Below are 7,565 nucleotides of genomic sequence, written 5' to 3' on the forward strand. Positions count from 1 at the left end.
GCCATAATCTGTGCCTTTCTCAAAAGTCCACACTTCTGGCAGCGAATAGAACACACCGCCACTGCCACTGTCCATCACACACACACACAAACCATCAAACGTCGGCACCTGACCATATCGCCTGCCTGACATACGTATCAGCTGTGCACAGCTACACACTCTATACACAATCCGGCAATTCCATACAGCGAAATCTGAGTATCACACACACGTCACGCGCGCCACACTGCGAGCGCCACCGAACCAGTTCGACACAGGCACGACAACAGCACGCACACGCTGCCACGCGCAACGCCCCACCGCCACCACACACTACGCACCCTGCCCAACGCTCCACTCACCTCCCACAACATTTCAATCGTGGTCAGTATATCGATTTCAAATCGCTGTTACGGAACAAATTGGAGTATTTCTTTCTGTGAACCGCCGCCAAACGTGTATATCTTTTTCACGGCAATCTATTCTTCCCGGCGTCCGAGCAATCCCTCAATACATGACCGTCCCAAACCACCTTCCTCAGCGTCTAGCGAATATCTATTGTTTCCTTGTTTTCTCACGTTCCCAAAATTCGCGCCCTTGATGCTAGCCATTTCTCCATCTGCTGACCTCTTGTGATACGTTGATCCAGGTTGGCCTGACCCTCTTTAGCAGTGGTCCGCAACGTAACATCGGTATGTCTTTCATGTAAGAACAATTCCTGACATCCTATACCAGTAGAAGATTCCGAGCTCCTGACAGCCACCACAAACAAATTGTCTGACGCTCACGACCTCGTAATTTTGATGCTGAGGGTAATACATATCGAAAACATCGGTCAAAAATTTGATTGACGCGCTGTTGCTCTTTAATGGACTACGAGTCATGCTAAAACTTGTCTCTTCAAGTATGTTTCAACAAAAACACATCTGCCATAGGCTGCTCAAGCCGCGCATCCTCTCCCTCTCTTTCTGGTGATCTACATCTGGTTAGGCGACCTACAAAACACTTTTGAGACGGTCCAAACTATCAAGTACCTGTGTATTGTGAAGTTTTGAGCCAGAGCGAGCTAAGGATTTTTTGTTCCACAAACTGTTTGTGGTGGCTAAGAATTTTTTTGGTTTACAAACTGTGTGGTGGGTAAACAATTTTTGGGTCCACAAACTGTTTTTGAAGGCTAAGAAATTTTCAGGTCCACAAAACTGTTTGTGGTGGCTAAGAATTTTTTTGCTCCACAAAGCGTTTGTGGTGGCTAAGAATTGTTTGGGTCCACAAACTGTTTGTGATGGCTAAAATGTAGGTGCTATTGCTTCATACATACATCAACATATATAAGTGTCTTTATTGACCTCGATATGGGATATAACACATATGTGTGACTATAGGTAACTCATATTATGTCGATATTTTCTGAATGAGTGGTGTCACAAGTTCTCTTATTGAGTATATATTAATTTAATATCTCAGCATTTACCCAGCCGGGTACTATACGTCTGTATGGATTTCTTGTACGCAATAACCTACAACCATGCCAGGTTTGCGCGTTGGGCATGTGCAGTCATCAGTAGCACTGTATTATAATGGTCGCAGGTGTGCTCTCTTTTAATCTAGTATCGCATGTCGGTAATTATTACTGCGACTGGTTCATGTGCGGGTACTGCCGTCTGTTGGAAGCTCGAGCACTTGAAGTTAAAAACGGATCCGTTCTAAAGCATAAAACTTATTTTTTATTAAAATTTTACGTTTGAAACGCAGACACACACACGCACGTACACACGCGCGTGAACGCATACACGCACGCAACACCATACACGCACGCATACGCGCACATTCACACGCACGACACAAATATATATCTATATACACAACACACACACACACACACACACACACACACACACACACACACACACACACCACCACACACACACACACACACACACACACACACACACACACACACACACACACACACACACACACACACACACACACACACACACGTGATGTGTGGTTATCAGCTGCTACTTTACAATATTATGACTCATGTTGCCAAGACTCGGACGAGTCTGAAGTATATAATAGAAACCCACGAGTACTGTTCGAATAGCGTATACAACAAGCCGAGAACTCATACTCCACTAGAATCAAGTAGTTTACGAAATTATCTCACGTTAAACAGACGAGCGTATAAATCCATATATAATCGTATTTCGTAAATGATTTGAATAGGATTGCTGCGCAAGAAAGCGTGCACTGAATTCTTCTCTGTTGTAACAAATATTTTAACCGCATACACATGAATTGTGAATATTTTAATAAGTTGTAAATGCTCTTCACGACGAAATATTCTCTTTCAGCTGAACTGGTGCAGATTCAAGCAAGGCTTGAGATGGCTTGTCAGGAGATTAAACAACTCCAGATGATCAGAGGTACGGTGTCATTATAATTCTAAAACATCTAACCAAACTTACTTCCTATAAACACGTAGTAGAGATTATATAAGAATAGAAATTGTCTCTGGCAAAACCAATTAACTCGTCTGTTACGTCAATTTAGGAATGCATTTGCTTTAACTATAACGCGATATAGTTATACGCAGCTCAAAAACACATGACGCGTGCAAGAACAATTTTTTTGATAAAAATTGTTCCTATTAAATAGAGAAAACATTTACAAAGAACATATATGCCACACTAAATATTGAGATTACAGCATGTCGCCATCATACAAACAACAGACAGCGATCTAGATACAATAATATAACCCAACGCAAGAGTAGGTATTTCTATGTTGGGTTTTACATTACTGTTTTTAGCAACAACTGTGCGCACTTCGCATATAATTATTGTTTACCTATCGTATGTATATAAACTCGTTTGCATAAATTGTTCCGTCAATTTCCGTGTCGTGTTGCGTATTCTGGTATGCCGCTTCCTTAGTCGTGTATGAATATATCGCCATATCGAGTGTGATTAGTTTTTGAGCTTGTCAACATTTTGTTCGATTCGCTGCTAGTCTGGAAATATAGGGAGAGAATATTTTATCTTACTAGTACGCACATAATTAGAAATGCAGCATTGCCAGAAGGCACTATAGTTTGTATTATGATCTACGATATGATCTTTCTCGTCGTATATATCGCTTCATTCGCTATATTTGCTTCCTCAATATTCCGCATTCAAATCCCGCTTTCCGCTTTCCGAATATTCCTTTTTTAACAAAAACTGTAGCGATTTTTAAAACAGCAGTAAGTGTGCGTACATGGGTGTATGCGTGCGCGCGCGCGTTTGTGTGTTTGCCTGTGCATGTGTGTGCGTGCGTACGTGCGTGTATGTATTAATGTGTAAATCAAAGCACTTGGGATACTTGCAGACACGCTACTGCAGGAGCTAGGTATGGAGCGCAAGGCAAGAATTGGCGTTCAACAGGAGCTAGATATTGAGCGCAAAGCCAGGTATTATCTATTGGAATAATTGTTTAAGAAGTCAAACTTTATTTTACCTATCATTATGATATTTTAAAAATTAGTTCAATAACTTTAATTTTACCTTTTACGATTGAATTATTATTTTAATTTCTATTATAAATATTAGGGTAATTATTGTTTGCGATCTTGCGTAATTCTCCTGACTTGTTGGGACGTATGCATGCGTAGTACAAGGTCGGTTAGGATATATATATATATATATATATCCTAAGGCGATTGCAATACTAGCCAATATTGATTATACATACTATACACTGCATACAGTGTTAACACAAAGAATTATGGTTGTCTACTGAAGGTCTGTATAGCTGGAATTTGGTATCCTTCGTGGTGATTAGCTGAAGGTGAGTTGCGTTAGCCGTCAAAATTAATTACATGAGCGAAGATAACACGTCATTCATTCAATGTAACGAGACAGTATAGTAAAAATTAATTTAGACTTCCCGCGCCATGGAAAAGTGTCTAAGCCGTCCGAGCGCATATGCGAAAATAAAAAACACACAAACGTATTCTTTCAAGAATTCTCTCAACAAGATTTAAAAAAAAATTCTGAATAGCTTCAAACGAATATACACGCATACAATATCATACTGGTGACGCATAACATTTTTTATCCAACAAAGGTTGCCATTACTCACGGTTGTGCACGGTGCACAAACCACTTTTTTTCGTACAGTAGCTGAATGACTGTAAATTCACAATTGGGTTAACGTTGTTAACAATTGAAATATTATATATACGTATATATATATTATATATATATATATATAATGTTACATCTAATAGACAGAGATATATAACAAGTGATTGGCCCGTAGCTCCCTTTCTTAATTCATAGCAAGCAAGGGTCGTTGCTTTTCTTAACCGGCTCTTAACACGGTCAGATCTGTTACTAGTTAAGTGCGTTTGTATTGAAAACGTGCAAAAACACGCAATGTATTACTCGATGGATGCTTTGCGACTAGATTTTTTACCTGTTAACTCATCAAGGCTCATTGCGGTGATTTCACAGCAGATAATTAACCACCTTCTCTGGAGGGCTTCATGATTTTGATCTCAGGTAATAACCACTATTCATCACAGTGGTTCGGTATCAAACAGTTAAATAGAACATATTCCATATTCATCTATGTCGAATAGTGATACTGATATATTTGTATTTTTTTATATGCTTATTAAAGCCTTTGTGTCGAAAAAGCGTTTATTAAATCGTGAAATGTACGAGAAAATCGCGGTTGCACGTGGAAAAACGTGATAGCGACGACGTTTTTTGTAAACCTTACTATTATTGTAATTATTTAGAGCTCTGTATGAATGCACTGATGTCATACGGGGCTGGGTTGAGGCCCCAATGGGTCCTGGATGCGCCTGTTTTATATGCGTAGTAATAATTATGTATAATAATTACGTAAGAACACAGACAAAAAATTCTCTGATCAACAATTGTACTGAAGACATTAAACATCGTTCGGTATGCTTTCTTTGCAGGACATTCAGTTAGTTTGGTTTGCAATAAGAATGCGGATTGTCGGGGTTATTGTTTGCGTAATGGGCAGTAATTTAGCATGTCGATGTCAAATCGTTCGCAGCAGAGATTAGGAGGTTTATCATAATCCGATCCCGAATAATTTCATACAGACAAACGATATCTCAGCATTACACTATCACATGGACTTACGTGGGTGGAATAGTGACGTACATATCTATGTTGGTATTCTAAATGAAATACTTCGCCCCGCGAAAGTAGAATATGCGCACAGGACGTGTATCTATTCAACCAAGAAGAGATGTCGTTTGTCGAGTGATGCCATAGAAACTGCATCTATTGCTCGGTTACAATAAAAGAACAAGTTGGAATAAAGCGTATACCGCAACGTTAGTAACGTTAGCTATTTCTGTCTATATTCATTTACAGAGCCATACAACTCTCCTACGTCCAATATATTCCTCCCCAACACGAACGTTCCGATGCCGACCCCTTCACGAAGCTCTCACTCACTCGTTCGTATCGTTCCTTCACGTCGTTTGCACCGAAATTAAAAGTCATGTACGCTATAGTTTTTGCCACCGATTGCATCCAACGATATCTTGTTAGGCTAATGGTACAGTCGTGTTTAATGGGGCAGATGCTAGCAAGACTGGCTACCAGTTGGCAAGCAGTTAATTAATAATAATATTTTTACTGGCCGCAGCAAATCTTTTGCTGACATACAAGTTATCAATCTAACGGATTAATTTTTAATTGATTGCCCGTGAATTATTCACTGCGGTTAACATGAATTGGAGGCAGGCGTGCGGGGCAGGTGGGGAGGAAGATTGGTAAATCAACGACCGCGTGCAGGCCTATATTGACGTTTCTAATGCGTTTTTTGCTGTACTCACTGAAGCTTACATGTTTCTTGATTGCTTTCGAGTTCATTTACAGAAAAGCACCTTCGGCTGATTATGATGCTAGATGTAAACGACACCTCGAGCGATACGTAGACGTCGAATGTCGTCGCCGTGTCACGGGTTTCCGCTGTCGGTGTCGTCACAGGCTTCTTTTTTCTTCTTCTTCTTCGCCGTCGTCGTCGTCGTCGTTGCCGTCCTCGCGCGCTTGTTGCTGTTGTCGCCGCAGTCGTTGCCGTCATCTCACTTGTTGCTGTTGTCGCTGCCGTCGTCATTTTGCGTCATAACTCGCGCCGGACTGCAAAATATATAGGTAGAGACGCCGTGCTTTAGACTAACGGCGTCGAACCCGTCACAATGACGATGACGACGACGACAAACGTGACGTCACCGGCAGCGACAAATGTGCCGATGAGGGTACTAAGCATACTCCGTAGAAAATGGCTCATGCGGTCATGGCGTATGATTCGCGTATAATGTGTGCATGTCAATGGATGAACAACGATGGTATTATCAATATCTAAACGCTATTTCGTGTTTTTTTACTTCTAGAGCCTCGCGAAGCTCTGCCGCCCATACATGGAAGGATGTTGGTTTCTAGCCGCATAGAACATTACAGCTAGGAAGGACTTGAAACTACAACCATCGATATGAAAATAATAAAATATGTTTATAACTCTGCGTGGATAATTGCGTGCGCGCGTGTGAATATGTGCCGACGTACATATCTGAATGTATGTAAGTACGTTTTACAGAGGCTATGATAATATCGAGATGATTCTTAATGGTAAATGTCTATAGATGATATTTGTCCCGTATATTCAGTGTATATTATTAATATGTGTAGAATATTTGTGATTAAAATACAAAATGCTTTCTCTAGCGATTTTTCTAGCACGTTCAAGACATTGACTATATTTGCAAACGTCAGAAAATAGTGTGGCTGCCACAAAACTGCTACAGTTACCACGCCACCGCGAATAAGAAATCAAATTTTTATCCCATTTTATCTAGTACATATGCTATGACTCTAAAATAGCCTGGACACACCACATTTCATCTTCACATATCAACAAAGTTGCAGTAAGCTAGAAGTGAAGCGAAACCTAGCAAAACGAGCGAATAAATAATGGAATATTGCTTCCTGTAGTACAGTAATTGTGATATTTGTTTATCATGTTAAGTATTGCGTGAAGCAATGGGTGCAATTTCACCGGTAATTTGCACAATAGGTGGATGAATATATTTGCAAATCATCAGCTCGGAGATTATATAGGTGACGTTTATGTTGATTAGTTACGTGATACTATATTACGCATCATAATTTATAATTATTATATCTATGTTAACATATAAGTAAAGCACGTGAGTTTTTTTGACTTGGATACATTTGAGGTGATATTACATTTGATGAATACTTTAGATGTTATCACATTGAGATAAAACAGGACATATTATGTTATTGTAGTTTAAAATAAAATGTCACGTGGGAACAACAATATGGCGGCTGACATCGATGTGTATTTTGTCGTTAATTATATTCTAGAACCAACGTGATTAACGTGACATAACAATAACACGAAGCTGTGAATATCAGAGTCCGTTTTTGTACAATTCTTGAGTTTTTGCAAGAGCAATGTACATTTATTTATTAATAACGATACGCATGCTTACTGTAACCAGGTAACCACATCAAACAAGCTGGCCATGA

The 7,565-nt window shown here is 39.8% G+C and overlaps 1 long non-coding RNA gene across 1 annotated transcript; it reads left to right on the forward strand.

Annotated features, from left to right (window-relative positions):
* The first annotated feature begins 2,324 nt into the window (after positions 1-2,324).
* Positions 2,325-7,353, forward strand: LOC106806080. Its single transcript, XR_001393499.1, has 3 exons — positions 2,325-2,408; positions 3,352-3,433; positions 6,407-7,353. It is a non-coding gene; the product is annotated as an uncharacterized LOC106806080 (long non-coding RNA).
* The last annotated feature ends 212 nt before the right edge of the window (positions 7,354-7,565 follow it).

Source organism: Priapulus caudatus, unplaced genomic scaffold, assembly GCF_000485595.1.
Source record: "Priapulus caudatus unplaced genomic scaffold, Priapulus_caudatus-5.0.1 Scaffold140, whole genome shotgun sequence".
In the NCBI taxonomy this organism is placed as follows: domain Eukaryota; kingdom Metazoa; phylum Priapulida; class Priapulimorpha; order Priapulimorphida; family Priapulidae; genus Priapulus; species Priapulus caudatus.